The sequence below is a fragment of the Rhinoraja longicauda genome, chromosome 8 (genome assembly GCF_053455715.1).
Source record: "Rhinoraja longicauda isolate Sanriku21f chromosome 8, sRhiLon1.1, whole genome shotgun sequence".
NCBI lineage: Eukaryota > Metazoa > Chordata > Chondrichthyes > Rajiformes > Arhynchobatidae > Rhinoraja > Rhinoraja longicauda.
Genome location: NC_135960.1, coordinates 53421641 through 53438064, shown reverse-complemented (window position 1 = coordinate 53438064; position 16424 = coordinate 53421641).

The following is a 16424-nucleotide window of genomic DNA, read 5'->3' as shown; positions in this document are numbered from 1 at the left end:
GTTTGTTGTCGGAACTATCAAAGGTGGAAAGTGTGGTCGGGACATAGGGACTGGGCAAACCTCTCAGAGCCTGCAGAAGTCACAGTAGAGGAACGTGAAGTATAGATGGAGTCAATAGAAGGGAGGTGGGTTTGCGCGATGGTCTAGGCTGCATCCACAGTTCTCTGCAATTTCTTGTGGTCTTGGATTGAGCTGTTCCCAAAGCATGTGCACGGCTGTAGTTTAAAAATAAATAAATAAATAAATAAATAAAAGAGCCATTGTAGGGGCACAGGGATTGGTCCAGACCATCGAACCCTCTGATTGGTAGAAGAGGTGAGGTGGTGCGCAGGTAAGGGAAACCAAGCAGTCTGGTTTAGAACTCCGAGAGAGACAGTAAGATTTATGGTTGTCTGTCGTTTAGTGCGTTGGTTTTGTCACGGTTGTTAGTCTTCCAATAAACGTCTACCTCAACGCACATCGCCTTACGACTCGCCATAGTGGTGACCCCGACGTGATCACAGATCACCAAGATGTCCCATCGGGAGGCATCGACGCCGAACGCAGTCGGCGTTCATCTGCCCCCATTCTGGGCCCACCAACCACGCCTGTGGTTCGCCCAAGCGGAGGCACAGTTCCACCTCCGGGGAGTACAGGAGGATGAAACCAGGTTCTACCATCTATTGAGCGTCCTGCCGTCGGAGACGTCCGCACGGGTCGCGCAGTATGTCACCGACCCGCCAGAAACCGGCAAGTATGCGGGCCTCAAGTCGCTGCTGCTGAAAACCTTCGGCCGCAGCCAACAACAGCGGGCCAGCACACTCCTGCACTTACCTGAGCTAGGGGACCGACCGCCGTCGGTCCTCATGACGGAGATGATGACTCTAGCGGGAGAGCACACCAAATGCCTCATGTTCGAGGAGGCATTCCGCGAGACGCTGCCAGAGGACGTCCGCGTAGTCCTAGCAGACGTTACTTTCGGGGACCCGATGGATTTCGCAGAAAAGGCGGACGCACTGGTCGCGGCAAAGACGAGGTGCCCCGGATCAGTAAATCGGGTTTCCATACCGGTGAGCGACCGACCGTGCGGCCAAGATGGCGCCCATCCGCCCGCCACTTTTCAAAAAACCCACCAAGGGTTTATGCTACGTCGACGGCGGCCATTTTGAAACAGGCCCGCGACATAGAAACACACCAGCGCGGCTGGTGTTTCTTTCATAAACGGTGGGGAGCAGCGGCACGCAACTGTAGAAGCCCCTGCACATTCTTGGGAAATGCCTCGGCCGATCAAATGTAGAGGCAATCTCGATCGGCCAGAACCATCGCCTCTACCTTGCGGAGCAACATACAGGTACCGTTTTCCTCGTGGACACCGGGGCGATCGTCAGCATTGTGCCTCCATCCTGCCAGGAAGTGCGATCAGGTAAGACCGGCCCCCCACTCATTGCGGTGAACGGCAGCCCTGTCCGTACCTACGGAACACGGGACATGTCCCTGTCCTTTGGTTCCAGGACCTACAACTGGACTTTCATCATCGCGGATGTAGGCCAGGCAATCCTGGGAGCGGATTTCCTTTGGGCTTTCTCATTGATCCCTAACGTCCGCGGGAAGAGCCTGCAGCCGTCGTCCAGTAGCGTTTACCCTCCCGCTCCTTCGGTTTCTGTGTCATCCAGCCCGACCGTCCAGGCCGTCACCACAACCTCCGACCCGTTTGCTGCGATACTCGCTGAATTCCCGGAGCTCCTAGTCCAGCGTTTCGACACACCTGCCGCCAAGCACGGAGTCGTACACTTCATCCCTACGGAGGGACCGCCCGTTTTCGCCCGAGCCCGACGCCTACCCCCTGATAAGCTGGCAGTCGCTCGCGAAGAGTTCCTCACTTTGGAACGGCTGGGGATCGTGCGCCCGTCGGACAGCCCTTGGGCCTCACCGTTACACATGGTCCCAAAAGCATCTGGGGGGTGGAGACCGTGTGGCGATTACCGACGTCTGAACGCCATCACCACGGCTGACCGATACCCAATCCCGCATATTCAGGATTTTTCCGCCAGCCTGGAAGGTGCCACGGTATTCTCAAAACTGGACTTAGTCCGAGGGTATCACCAGATCCCGGTTCGCCCTGCAGACATCCCAAAGACCGCCACGATCACCCCGTTCGGGCTTTTTGAGTGGCTACGGATGCCTTTCGGCCTCAAAAACGCCGCCCAGGCGTTTCAACGCCTCATGGATCATGTAGGTCGGGGTATGCCTTTTGTGTTCATCTATCTGGACGATATTCTCGTGGCAAGTCGGTCGGCTCACGAACACTGGTCCCACCTGCGCTCCATGTTCCAAAGGTTGCAGGACCACGGTCTGATCCTACACCCGTCCAAATGCCAATTCGGACTATCCTCAGTCGATTTCCTGGGTCATCGGATCACACAGGCCGGTGCCGTTCCCTTGCCCGAGAAGGTGGCTGCTATCCGCTCTTTTCCCGCCCCGACACTATCAAAGGGTTACAAGAGTTTGTAGGGATGGTGAATTTTTACCACCGATTCGTCCCAGCGGCAGCTCGGATCATCCAATGCCTCGCGGGTAACCCCACCGAGCTCGTGTGGTCCCCTGCTGCCGACGCGGCTTTCGCGGCGGCCAAGCTGGCCCTCGCGAACGCCACCATGCTCGTCCACCCGCGCTCCTCTGCCCCCACCGCCCTCACCGTCGATGCCTCCGGCGTGGCGGTGGGGGGCGTCTTAGAACAGCAGGTTAACGGCCTCTGGCACCCTTTGGCGTTTTTCAGCCGCCAGCTCACTCGCCCCGAGATAGCGTACAGTGCCTTTGATCGGGAACTCCTGGCCCTCTACCTGGCGATCCGTCATTTTCGCTATTTTTTAGAGGGTCGCTTTTTCGTGGCTTTCACTGACCACAAGCCACTGACGTTTGCTTTTTTGAAGGTTTCCGATCCGTGGTCGGCCCGCCAGCAGAGACACCTCACTTTCGTTTCGGAATTTACAACCGACGTTCGGCACATTGCGGGAAAACTAAACGCCGTGGCGGATGCCCTGTCCAGACCAGCGGTTTCCCCGGTTGCCGAGGTAAGTTCCGGGGTGGATTTCCAGGAGCTCGCGGAGGCTCAGCGCCTGGAAGACACCTCCTCCCTGTACCCCCACACCACCTCGGGGTTGCGGTTGGCACAGGTAGCCTGTGGTCTCACGCGTACCAAACTCTGGTGCGATGTTTCTCTGCCACGCGCCCGCCCGGTAGTGCCCACTTCCATGCGGCGCCAGGTTTTTGATACCATTCACGGCCTGGCACATCCGTCCATCCGGGCCACTTCGGCTCTGGTTGCGGCTCGCTTTGTCTGGCACAGGCTGCGGAGGCAGGTGGCCGCCTGGGCCCGCTCCTGCATTCCGTGCCAAACTTCCAAGGTCCACCGGCACACTCGGCCCCCCGTCCAGCAGTTCACGGTCCCCGCAGTCCGATTCCTCCACATCCATGTGGATCTCGTCGGCCCGTTACCCCACTCCAGGGGCTACACCCACCTCCTCACGGTAGTCGAGCGGTTCACCCGGTGGCCAGAGGCGCTCCCGTTGTCCGACATCTCAGCAGCCTCCTGTGCGCGGGCTCTGGCACTAAATTGGATTGCCCGTTTCGGCGTCCCGGACGTCATCACTACCGACCGGGGCGTCCAATTCACCTAATCCCTGTGGGTGGCTCTGACCCAGCTGTGCGGGTCCCGATTACAGCAAACCACCGCCTATCACCCCCAGGCCAACGGGATGGTGGAGCGGTTCCACAGGCAGCTTAAAGCGTCACTCACTGCCCGCCTGTCCGGCCCCGACTGGGCCGACCAGCTCCCATGGGTTCTCCTGGGTATCCGCACGGCTCCGAAGCACGATCTCGGAGCTTCCTCGGCAGACCTGGTCTATGGCTTGCCCCTGCGGGTACCAGGCGACGTTCTCCCCCAATGTTCCACCCCCCCTCCCTCCATGCCAGCACTCTTAGCTTCACTCCGAGCGCGGGTGGGGTCCCTGGCCCCGGTCCCTGCTTCTCGTCACGGGGATCCCCCTTCACATGTCCCGGTGGCCTTGGGCGACTGCGAGTTTGTGTTCCGACGCATCGATGCCCACCATCCCCCGTTCCGGCCGGTTTACCAGGGTCCGTTCAGGGCAGTGAAGAAAGGCGCAGTCACCTTCACGTTGCAAGTGGGCACACGACAGGAGGTCGTCTCGGTGTCCCACCTCAAGCCTGCCTATTTAGACCCAGACCAGCCCGTCACAGCGGCTCAACCTCCTCGCCGGGGCCGACCTCCGGCCGCGGCTCCCGTACAGCAGTTTTCCCTCTCGCTGCCCCCGTTTGGGACTCCTCTTCCCCCGGTCGCCTTGCCATTGCCGCCTCCGGCTCCGTCAGTTTCCCCTCCTCCTGCGGTGCCGGCTTCCCCGTCCCCACCCCCGGTGGGGCCTCCCTCTCCTCTCCGCACCCGCTCCGGTCGGGTGGTCCGGGCACCTGCCCGGTACCGTGCCGAGGGTTCTGGGGGGGGGGGTCATGTAGGGGCACAGGGATTGGTCCAGACCATTGAACCCTCTGATTGGTAGAAGAGGTGAGGTGGTGCGCAGGTAAGGGAAACCAAGCAGTCTGGTTTAGAACTCCGAGAGAGACAGTAAGATTTATGGTTGTCTGTCGTTTAGTGCGTTGGTTTTGTCACGGTTGTTAGTCTTCCAATAAACGTCTACCTCAATGCACATCGCCTTACGACTCGCCATACCATTATGGTTTGTAATGAGTTTGTGAGCAGTCATTTCTGGCATCATTAACCCTCCATGATCAGTATATGTGGAGACCCCATGTTCTGGACGATCATCTGTTCAACTCTTGGTCTCTCAAGTCAGGTTACTCTGGTATCGTCCTTGGAGGCCTTCTGGAGTTATCTCCGCTACGATCCTTGAACTAGCCTGCCATTTCCATGTAAACTAACACCAGGGCTATTTAGTCTGGCATCTCAATGCAGTACTAAGAGTGTGTTGAGCAAAGCACATTCCATGAATGTGCTGTTATCACTCAGAGTCATATCGTGAAATCATTCTCTCTCCCTGTCTTGTACCAGCAAGTCGTGCGGCTGCAAAACGTTTCACTGCCAAATTTGGAAAAAAAACACTGTCCCCTAATGACCAACTAGAGATAGCAGGTATGTACTGCTGCTGTCTCTTTGTACACACGAGTTAATGCGTCATTGCTAATTCTTCCATTGCCGAACTACCCTATATCGTCCAAATTCCCACTTCAGGGTAAGCAAGTTTACTTAAAAAAAGAATGTGAGAAACCTGCTGAGATTGAGTTGGTATATTTAAATCCAGGGATAACAAAGGCATGGGTGAAGCAAATACAGTACAATACAGGAACAGGCCCTTCTGCCCACACTGCCTGTGCCAAACATGATGTCAAGTTAATCTCTTCTGCCTGCATGTAATCCAGATCCCTCCGTTCCCAGTATATCCATGTGTCTATCTTCGCCTCTTAAATGCTTCTTCCTCCACCACCCCTGGCGATGCATTCCAGACACCCACCACTCTTCATTTGTGTAAAAAAAAGACATGCGGCATACATTAGGGTAGCACAGTGGCGCAACAGTAGAGTTGCTGTCTTCCAGCGCCAGAGACACGGTTTTGATTCTGACTGTACTTGAGTTTGTACGTTCTCCCTGTGACCACATGGGTTTTCTCCAGGTGCTCCGGTTTCCTCCCACACGCCAAAAATGTGCACGTTTGTAGATTAATTTGCTCCTGTAAAATGTTCCTTGTATGTAGAATACAACTAGAGTGTGGGTGATTGCTGGTCGGCATGGACTCGGTGGGTTGAAGAGTCTGTTTCCACACTATATCTCGAAACTAAACAATAATCTCCCTTGAGCTTTCCTCCACTGAACTTAAAGCAATGTCCCCTAGTCTTGACCATTTCTGCCATGGCAAATGGTTCTACCTGTCTACCATATATATTCCTCAACATTATATACTTTCATTAGGTCTCCTCTAATCAACTAATGGTCAGAGCAGAAATGGAAATTGGCTATCTGAGAGATGGCACTGATAGATGAGTGCAGGCTCACTTCAGACTTCAGTGCAACATTAAGGTAATGAACTGTCTGATCGGGATGCAGGCGGAAGCTGTAGAACATAGGAAATAAAGTTTAGGAGCAGCATGTTGTGAGTTCTCAAGCCTGCACTGCCGTTAAGGAAGTTCATGGCTGATATTGTGCCGTGTCCACTTTCCTGCTTACTCCCCATTTCCTCTGGTTCTCTGAGTGACAAAACATTTTGCAATCTCATTATAGACACAAAAAGCTGGAGTAAGTCTATGGGACCAGCAGCATCTCTGGAGAGAAGGAATAGGTGATGTTTTAGGTCGAGACCCTGCTTCAGACTAGTTAGGGATAAGGGAAATGAGAGATTTAGACGATGATGTCAAGAGATAAAGAACAATGAATGAAAGATATGCAAAAAAGTAATGATGATAAAGGAAACAGGCCATTGTTAGCTGTTTGTTGGGTGAAAACGAGAAGTTGGTGTGACTTGGGTTGGGGAGGGATAGAGAGAGAGAAGGAATGCTGGGGCTACTTGAAGTTAGAGAAATCAAAATTCATACCACTGGACTGTAAGCTGCCCAAGTGAAATATGAGATGCTGTTCCTCCAATTTGCGTTTAGCCTCAGGACAGAAAGGTCAATGTGGGAATGGGAAGCAGAATTCAAGTTTTTAGCAACCGGGAGGTTCTGGCGGACTGAGCGAAGATGTTCAGCGAAACCATTGCCCAGTCTACAGGTGGAATTCCCAGAATGAAAGTGTTAGTGGAATCTCCAGATTAGTTTATTGTTTATTGTCATATATACCATAGCGCATTGAAATTCCTCAGATCCTTGTTTAAAAGGAGTTATACATTAAAATGTTAAGAGATACGTTACTGTCAGCAGTGGTGTGCCTAGAACATAGAGCAGCACAGCACGTGAACAGGCCCTTCGGCCCACAATATCTGTGCTGAACAACGTGCCAAGTCCAACTCTTATCTGCCTGCACTTAATCCATATCTTTCCATTGGTGCAAATCCATGTGCTTATCCAAAGTGTCCCAAATGCCTATCTTAACGCCTTTCAAATGCCACCATCAAATCTGCCTTAACCATCAACCCCTTAAGACCTCTGTGTGTGTGTAAAAAAAAAGAACTTGCCCCGCACATCTCATTTGAACTTTGCCCCTCTCACCTTAAAGCTATCCCTTTTGATTTTTCTAATCAAGGAAATAGATTCTGACTGTCTGCCCGATCAACGCATCTCACAATTTTATATACTTCTATCAGGTTTCCCCTCCGTCACCAATGTTTTGAGAAAAAAGTCTGTCCAATCTCTCCCTGTAGCTAATACCTCCTAATCCAAGCACATTATTCTGGTAAATCTGCTCTGCATTCTTTCCTAACCCTCCACATCCTTCCTGTAAAGGGGCGACCAAAACTGCAAGCACTACACCAAATGCAACCTAACCACAATCCTATAAAGCTGCATTCTATGCAACATAGAATAGTACAGCATTGAAAGAAACCCTTTGGCACAAAATGCAGCTTAATCTAAGTTTTAAATTAATTTTAGCCAAGGTACCTCAAGTCCCACTTAATGGCTTTATTTAAGTTCAAAACTCCAGAGACCAGGTGAAGAAGACAGAGTCTGAGGAAGGGTCTCAACCCGAAATGTCAACTATCTGTGTTCTCCAGGGATGCTGCCTAACCCGTTGAGTTATTCCGGCACTTTGTGTCCTTTCTGGATAGCACGCGATCTGGTTCTCTCACAAAATTAGAGACAAATCTTTCATTTCTTCCATACAGGATGCGCTGCTGTGAGACCACGTCTCGTCATGCAAGGTAAGATTTGCAGTAGAAACCTGTTGAATTACGTGGAGTGTGCCCAGTGGTGTAAGGGAAGATCAACCACTTTCAGAGAGGTCTCGGATGTGCACTGACCTGAGAGGTGTCCACCGAATCCGTGCCGACCAGTGATCACCCGAACACTAGCACTATCCTACACACTAGGGACAATTTACCATTTTTTTACCAAAGCCAATTAACCTAAAAAGCCAGTACGTCTTTGGAGTGTGGGAGGAATCTGGAGCACCCGGAGAAAACCCACACGGTCACAGGGAGAACGTACAAGCTCTGTACAGACAGCACCCGTAGTCAGGATCGAACCTGGGTCTGCGGAGCTGTAAGGCAGCAACTCTACCGCTGAGCCACTGTGCCGCCCAGATTAATAAAATAACCAGAACACATTTGGAAATGTTTTATTAATGTTTTAAAGAATATTTTTGTGAAGAACACTCCTAAATGTATCCTGCTCAGTCCCTCGCATCTTTGATCATTCATTGTATATGGCTGGATATCGGAATGCATATGTCATGGCAGAAACATACACCTCTAGACCTCTTATCACATAATGAAGACTTTCTGGGTTACAGGTTAACAATTTGAAATCTATTAACTACCTTTTATTAACCAAAATTTGCCACGGTTAAATTTAAACATAAAGAAGATTGTTTTTCATGTGAACATGATCCTCACTCACTGGCACTTTCAGAAGTCTTCATCTAAGAAACAAAACAAAAGGTGCCAAAAGTCTTCAGTTGCCATCCTATCCTCCTTTGTACATAAATTTCTCCTCTCCCCCACGCTGACAAATAACCTCTGTAACTTCGTTCTCATCAGGGGCGGCACGGTGGCACAGCGGTAGAGTTGCTACCTTAAAGCGCCAGAGACCCAGGTTCAATCCTGACTATGGAGTTTGTACATTCTCCCTGTGACCTTGTAAGTTTTCTCTGGGTGCTCCGGTTTCCTGCCACACTTCAAAGATGTACAGATTTGTAAGTTAATTGGCTTCGGTAGTGATCGTAAATTGTCCCTCGTGTGTAGGATAGTGCTAGTTTACGGGGATTGCTGGTCGGTGCAGACTCGGTGGGCTGAAGGGCCTGTGTTTGCGCTGTATCTCTAAATTAAAAACGAAATAAACTGCAGTACCCGCTCTTATGCACCAGCTGAAATTAGCTAATTCAACACAGATGGGGAGCCAATCTGCATCATTCATGGGCGTAATGGATGCAAGAATAATCCTGGTGTTTCTTTAGTGGTGGGTACACTGAGGTGAGCAAGGATTTGCCACACAGATGGCCCATCAGCCCTGATGACATTTTCTGGGCTCAATCTAATTTTTTTCTTTGGACAGTCTCTTGCTGGATTTGCCACTGCTCAGTGGAACCTGCTGGGAGAGTAGAGAGGAAAATTCTCATTGCCACAATATCATAACACTTGCGGGAGCTTAAAGAGCCTCTTCAGTTCTAGGCCTGTAAACAGGATCTGGCTTCTCCTCGTAATGGTCGCAAGCTAATCACTCCATGTAACAACATGCTCCCTGTGGTGTTCCTATTAATTTTTGTAACAGTCTTTGCCAGCTTCAGCAATGCTTGACATCTTTTGTAGCCGTGTATTTCTGCTGTTAACATCGCCAAGCCAGTAAATAGGAAATAAGATGTTGAATGTAATTCCATCATTATCATCTTATTTGCCATTGGCATTTCCGTTGCTGGAAAGGAAATATTCAGGATCTTGCAAATTTGCTCTCAGAAGATCAAGGTGTGCTCTACAGTGTCGAACAGAAAGAACCCTGTCTTGATTTCTGCAGATATATCTTCAGTTCCACTTGTTTGTACTAATTAATTTAAACTTGCAACAAAGGTCGGGGAATTTGAAAAGCAAATTACATCCATTCCAAACTGAATATCTGCAATTATATTTTAAAATGTCCTTTTAATTAGTAGCCTTGTCCACTACATTTAACTAAATGACTGAAAATGACAAACAGCAATACCGGGCTATTTGCTCGTACATTGCACTGGGAACTAACTAGATCCAGGTAGTCACTATATTACCATTTCCTGCTAATTATATTTTTAAGGAGATTCTTAAAATTAGGTTATTTATTCAGATGGAAAAAATACAGAAAAGTTAGTTGAAGCACTTTTTAAAAGCATTAAAATATGTATTTTTTCACTTTATTGGCTGCTTTATATTAATATAACTATCAAATAGTCCACTTATTTTCAGTTATTTAAAATCGGGTTACTCTCAAATGGTAGACTAGGCCTCTATGTTCAATTTTTGTGATAGCTCAACTTTAATCTAATCGAGTTACCATCCTTTGAAATATATATAGAAATATTTTTCAAAGCAAGATATTTCTAAAAGGTGTAAAACCTATTCTTGTGCTGGATTTTAGATTTGTTAACGTGCCTCCAATGAAGTAGATATTAGCTCAGGACCGCTCTCTATTTGTTGGTAGGATGGCTCAGTTGCCTGATATCAGCTGGGAAGAAGCTGTTCCTGAGTCTGGAGGTGTGCGTTTTCACACTTCTGTACCTTCTTGCCTGATGGGACAATGGGGTGAGACGTGCTTGATTTATGCTGGTGGCCTTGGTGAGGCAGTGAATCTCAGTTTCTCATCCACTCCATATGCATTAGGGACAATTTTACAGAGACTAATTAATAGAGCCAGGATTTTGCCATGTGCCATAAGTGCCTTTTCATGCCTTTTTTGATGATTTCAGCAAGTTAATGCCTTTTTCACGATCGAGTGCTTAAATAAGCCTTTTTTTGCCGTGTTAATGTAATTTACAAGAAAATTTCTACCACCGGGGCGAAACTGAGAGCGTCATCGTCAGTCGTTCATTCGTGGGTGGTGGACAAGGCCCCAGTCTTTTGCAGTCAGGCTGTAAGTGGGTGTTAAGTGGTGATTGGAGAGGGGTGCGTAGGGAAGGGTCCAGTCTTTTCAAACTGGAGTCAGGCTGTGAGTAGGTGTGAAGTATTGGTTTGGAAGGGGGGAGGGGGGGAGGGGGTACCAGGGTTAAGTTTCTGTTTATCGAACCTGCAGTAGAACTCGTTCAGGTCGTTAGTCAACTGACGATTGTCCAAGGAGCGGGGGGGGGGGGGCGGGGGTTTCCTCTTGTAGCTTGTGATTTCTTACAAGCCCTTCCAAACTGAAGAGGGGTCATTTGCTGAGAACTTGCTCCACAACTTCTCAGTGTACCTTTCCTTGGCAGCTCTGATTCCTCTTCTCAGCTTGTACTTGGCCTGTCTGTAGAGGTCTGCATCCTCGCTTATGTACGATCTACCCCTGCAAGCGTCAAAATGCCTAAAGTCAAGTCAACGACTTGTAAAAAACTGAACCATTTGGTGAGTGTGTACGGGAGTGATATATTCTGTACAGACAACTGTGTGCTGTTTTGCAAAGCATGTGAGAAAGCAGTGAATCATGAGAAGAAATATTTCGTCTCCCAGCATGTACAGACAGCTAAACACAAGTTGGCGGCAGAGAAACTGAAAATGGGAAATACGCAAGCTTGTCTCCTCACTACATTTATTGCTGGCCCCAGTCGCAAATCTGAGTTTTCGAGTGATCTGTGCAAGGCATTCATTGATGCTGGATGCTGGTGCAGAGAGCAGGGATTTAGATTTCTGGACCACTGGGATCTCTTCTGGGCTAGGGGTGACTTGTACAAAAGGGACGGGTTACATCTTAACAGCAGGGGGACAAACATTCTGGCAGGCAGGTTTGCTAGTGCGACACCTGTGGCTTTAAACTAAGTAGTGGGGGGGAGGGGTTAACAAATTGTGAATATGAAGATGAGGTTAAAGGGAATACAGGAGATATTGCAGAAGACTCGGAAGAATGGGAACAGAAGTTCTAGAGGGGAAAAGAGATTAAGGGCAGGGCCATTTGTGACCGATGTGAGAGGGGAGGTAAATACAGAAGTTAAAGTGTTGTACTTAAATGCGCGTAGTATAAAAAATAAAGTGGATGAGCTTGAGGCTCAGTTAGTCATGGGCAAGTATGATGTTGTAGGGATCACTGATACATGGCTACAAGAGGACCAGGGCTGGGAACTGAATATTCAGGGGTACACAACGTATAGAAAAGACAGACAGGTGGGCAGAGGGGGTGGGGTTGCACTGCTGGTAAGGAATGATATTCATTCCCTTGCAAGGGGTGACATAGAATCAGGAGATGTTGAATCAGTATGGATAGAAATGAGGAATTGTAAGGGTAAAAAGACCCTAATGGGAGTTATCTATAGGCCCCCAAACAGTAGCCTCGACATAGGGTGCAAGTTGAATCAGGAGATAAAATTGGCGTGTCACAAATGTAATGCTACGGTGGTTATGGGAGATTTCAACATGCAGGTAGACTGGGAAAATCAGGTTGGAAATGGACCCCAGGAAAGAGAGTTTGTAGAGTGCCTTCGAGATGGATTCATAGAACAGCTTGTGCTGGAGCCTACCAGGGAGAAGGCAATTCTGGATTTAGTGTTGTGCAATGATCCTGATCTGATAAGGGGACTAGAGGTAAAAGAGCCATTAGGAGGCAGTGATCACAACATGATAAGTTTTACTCTGCAAATGGAAAGGCAGAAGGGAAAATCGGAAGTGTCAGTATTACAGTATAGCAAAGGGGATTACAGAGGCATGAGGCAGGAGCTGGCCAAAATTGACTGGAAGGAGGCCCTAGCAGGGAAGACAGTAGAACAGCAATGGCAGGTATTCCTGGGAATAATGCAGAGGTTGCAGGATCAATTTATCCCAAAGAGGTGGAAAGACTCTAAGGGGAGTAAGAGACACCTGTGGCTGACAAGGGAAGTCAAGGACAGCATAAAAATTAAGGAGAGGAAGTATAACATAGCAAAGAAGAGTGGGAAGACAGAGGATTGGGACTCTTTTAAAGAGCAACAAAAGTTAACTAAAAAGGCAATACGGGGAGAAAAGATGAGGTACGAGGGTAAACTAGCCAATAATATAAAGGAGGATAGCAAAAGTTTTTTTAGGTATGTGAAGAGGAAAAAAATAGTCACGGCAAATGTGGGTCCCTTGAAGACAGAAGCAGGGGAATTTATTATGGGGAACAAAGAAATGGCAGACGAGTTAAACCGTTACTTTGGATCTGTCTTCACTGAGGAAGATACACACAATCTCCCAAATGTTCTAGGGGCCGGAGAACCTAGGGTGATGGTGGAACTGAAGGAAATCCACATTAGGCAGGAAATGGTTTTGGGTAGACTGATGGGACTGAAGGCTGATAAATCCCCAGGGCCTGATGGTCTGCATCCCAGGGTACTTAAGGAGGTGGCTCTAGAAATAGTGGAAGCATTGGAGATCATTTTTCAATGTTCTATAGATTCAGGATCAGTTCCTGTGGATTGGAGGATAGCAAATGTTATCCCACTTTTTAAGAAAGGAGGGAGAGAGAAAACGGGTAATTATAGACCAGTTAGTCTGACATCAGTGGTGGGGAAGATGCTGGAGTCAATTATAAAAGATGAAATTGCTGAGCATTTGGATAGCAGTAACAGGATCATTCTGAGTCAGCATGAATTTACGAAGGGGAAATCATGCTTGACAAATCTACTGGAATTTTTTGAGGATGTAACTAGGAAAATTGACAGGGGAGAGTCAGTGGATGTGGTGTACCTTGACTTTCAGAAAGCCTTCGACAAGATCCCACATAGGAGATTAGTGGGCAAAATTAGAGCACATGGTATTGGGGGTAGGGTACTGACATGGATAGAAAATTGGTTGACAGACAGAAAGCAAAGAGTGGGGATAAATAGGTCCCTTTCGGAATGGCAGGCAATGACCAGTGGGGTACCGCAAGGTTCGGTGCTGGGACCCCAGCTATTTACGATATACATTAATGACTTAGATGAAGGGATTAAAAGTACCATTAGCAAATTTGCAGATGATACTAAGCTGGGGGGTAGTGTGAATTGTGAGGAAGATGCAATAAGGCTGCAGGGTGACTTGGACAGGTTGTGTGAGTGGGCGGATACATGGCAGATGCAGTTTAATGTAGATAAGTGTGAGGTTATTCACTTTGGAAGTAAGAATAGAAAGGCAGATTATTATCTGAATGGTGTCAAGTTAAGAAGAGGGGATGTTCAACGAGATCTGGGTGTCCTAGTGCATCAGTCACTGAAAGGAAGCATGCAGGTACAGCAGGCAGTGAAGAAAGCCAATGGAATGTTGGCCTTCATAAGAAGAGGAGTTGAGTATAGGAGCAAAGAGGTCCTTCTACAGTTGTACCGGGCCCTGGTGAGACCGCACCTGGAGTACTGTGTGCAGTTTTGGTCTCCAAATTTGAGGAAGGATATTCTTGCTATTGAGGGCGTGCAGCGTAGGTTCACTATGTTAATTCCCGGAATGGCGGGACTGTCGTATGTTGAAAGGCTGGAGCAATTAGGCTTGTATACACTGGAATTTAGAAGGATGAGGGGGGATCTTATTGAAACATATAAGATAATTAGGGGATTGGACACATTAGAGGCAGGAAACATGTTCCCAATGTTGGGGGAGTCCAGAACAAGGGGCCACAGTTTAAGAATAAGGGGTAGGCCGTTTAGAACGGAGATGAGGAAGAACTTTTTCAGTCAGAGAGTGGTGAAGGTGTGGAATTCTCTGCCTCAGAAGGCAGTGGAGGCCAGTTCGTTGGATGCTTTCAAGAGAGAGCTGGATAGAGCTCTTAAGGATAGCGGAGTGAGGGGGTATGGGGAGAAGGCAGGAACGGGGTACTGATTGAGAGTGATCAGCCATGATCGCATTGAATGGCGGTGCTGGCTCGGAGGGCTGAATGGCCTACTCCTGCACCTATTGTCTATTGTCTATTGTCTATAATTCCAGTGTGGATGGTGATGGTGGTTAGTGGTGGGTTTAATAGTGATTCAGGGAGAATAACTAATTATAATCGAGGACCAAAGAGACACAAAGTGCTGGAGTAACTCAGCACTGGTAACTCAGTAACTCAGTGGATAGTAGTAACAGGATTGTTCCGAGTCAGCATGGATTTACGAAGGGGAAATCATGCTTGACTAATCTTCTGGAATTCTTTGAGGATGTAACCAGGAAAATTGACAGGGGAGAGCCGGTGGATGTGGTGTACCTTGACTTTCAGAAAGCCTTCGACAAGGTCCCACATAGGAGATTAGTGGGTAAAATTAGGGCACATGGTATTGGGGGTAGGGTACTGACATGGATAGAAAATTGGTTGACAGACAGAAAGCAAAGAGTGGGGATAAATGGGGCCCTTTCGGAATGGCAGCGCAGTGACCAGTGGGGTACCACAAGGCTCGGTGCTGGGACCGCAGCTATTTACAATATACATTAATGTCTTGGATGAAGGGATTAAAAGTACCATTAGCAAATTTGCAGATGATGCAAAGCTGGGTGGTAGTGTGAACTGTGAGGAAGGTACTATGAGGTTGCAGGGTGACTTGGACAGGTTGTGTGAGTGGGCGGATGCATGGCAGATGCAGTTTAATGTGGATAAGTGTGAGGTTATCCACTTTGGTGGTAAGAATAGGAAGGCATATTATCTGAATGGTGTCAAGTTAGGAACAGGGGACGTACAACGAGATCTGGGTGTCCTCGTGCATCAGTCATTGAAAGGAAGCATGCAGGTACAGCAGGCAGTGAAGAAAGCCAATGGAATGTTGGCCTTCATAACAAGAGGAGTTGAGTATAGGAGCAAAGAGGTCCTTCTGCAGTTGTACAGGGCCCTAGTGAGACCGTACCTGGTGTACTGTGTGCAGTTTTGGTCTCCAAATTTGAGGAAGGATATTCTTGCTATTGAGGGCGTACAGCTTAGGTTTACTAGGTTAATTCCCGGAATGGCGGGACTATCATATGTTGAAAGACTGGAGCGACTAGGCTTGTATACACTGGAATTTAGAAGGATGAGAGGAGATCTTATCGAAACGTACAAGATTATTAAGGGGTTGGACACGTTAGAGGCAGGAAACATGTTCCCAATGTTGGGGAGGTCCAGAACAAGGGGCCACAGTTTAAGAATAAGGGGTAGGCCATTTAGAACTGAGATGAGGAAAAACATTTTCAGTCAGAGAGTTGTGAATCTGTGGAATTCTCTGCCTCAGAAGGCAGTGGAGGCCAATTCTCTGAATGCATTCAAGAGAGAGCTGGATAGAGCTCTTAAGGATAGCGGAGTCAGGGGGTATGGGGAGAAGGCAGGAACGGGATACTGATTGAGAATGATCAGCCATGATCACATTGAATGGCGGTGCTGGCTCGAAGGGCCGAATGGCCTCCTCCTGCACCTATTGTCTATTGTCTATTGTCAGTGCTGGTGAACTCAGGCAGCATCTTTGGAGAACATGTCTTTATTTTTTGTAGACCTATCCATGTTCTCCAGAGATACTGCCTAAGTTACTTTGGCACTTTGTGCCTTTTTATTTGTAAACCAGCATTTGTAGTTCCTTGAATCTCTCTAATTAGAGTGGAGAATCTGTCCGTGATTAAAGTGATCTCAACAGTGGTCGGAGGTGTGATGGTGATCAGAAGGAGGTGGTATTTAGGGGAACAACATTATAAGTGTTGTGGCCACTG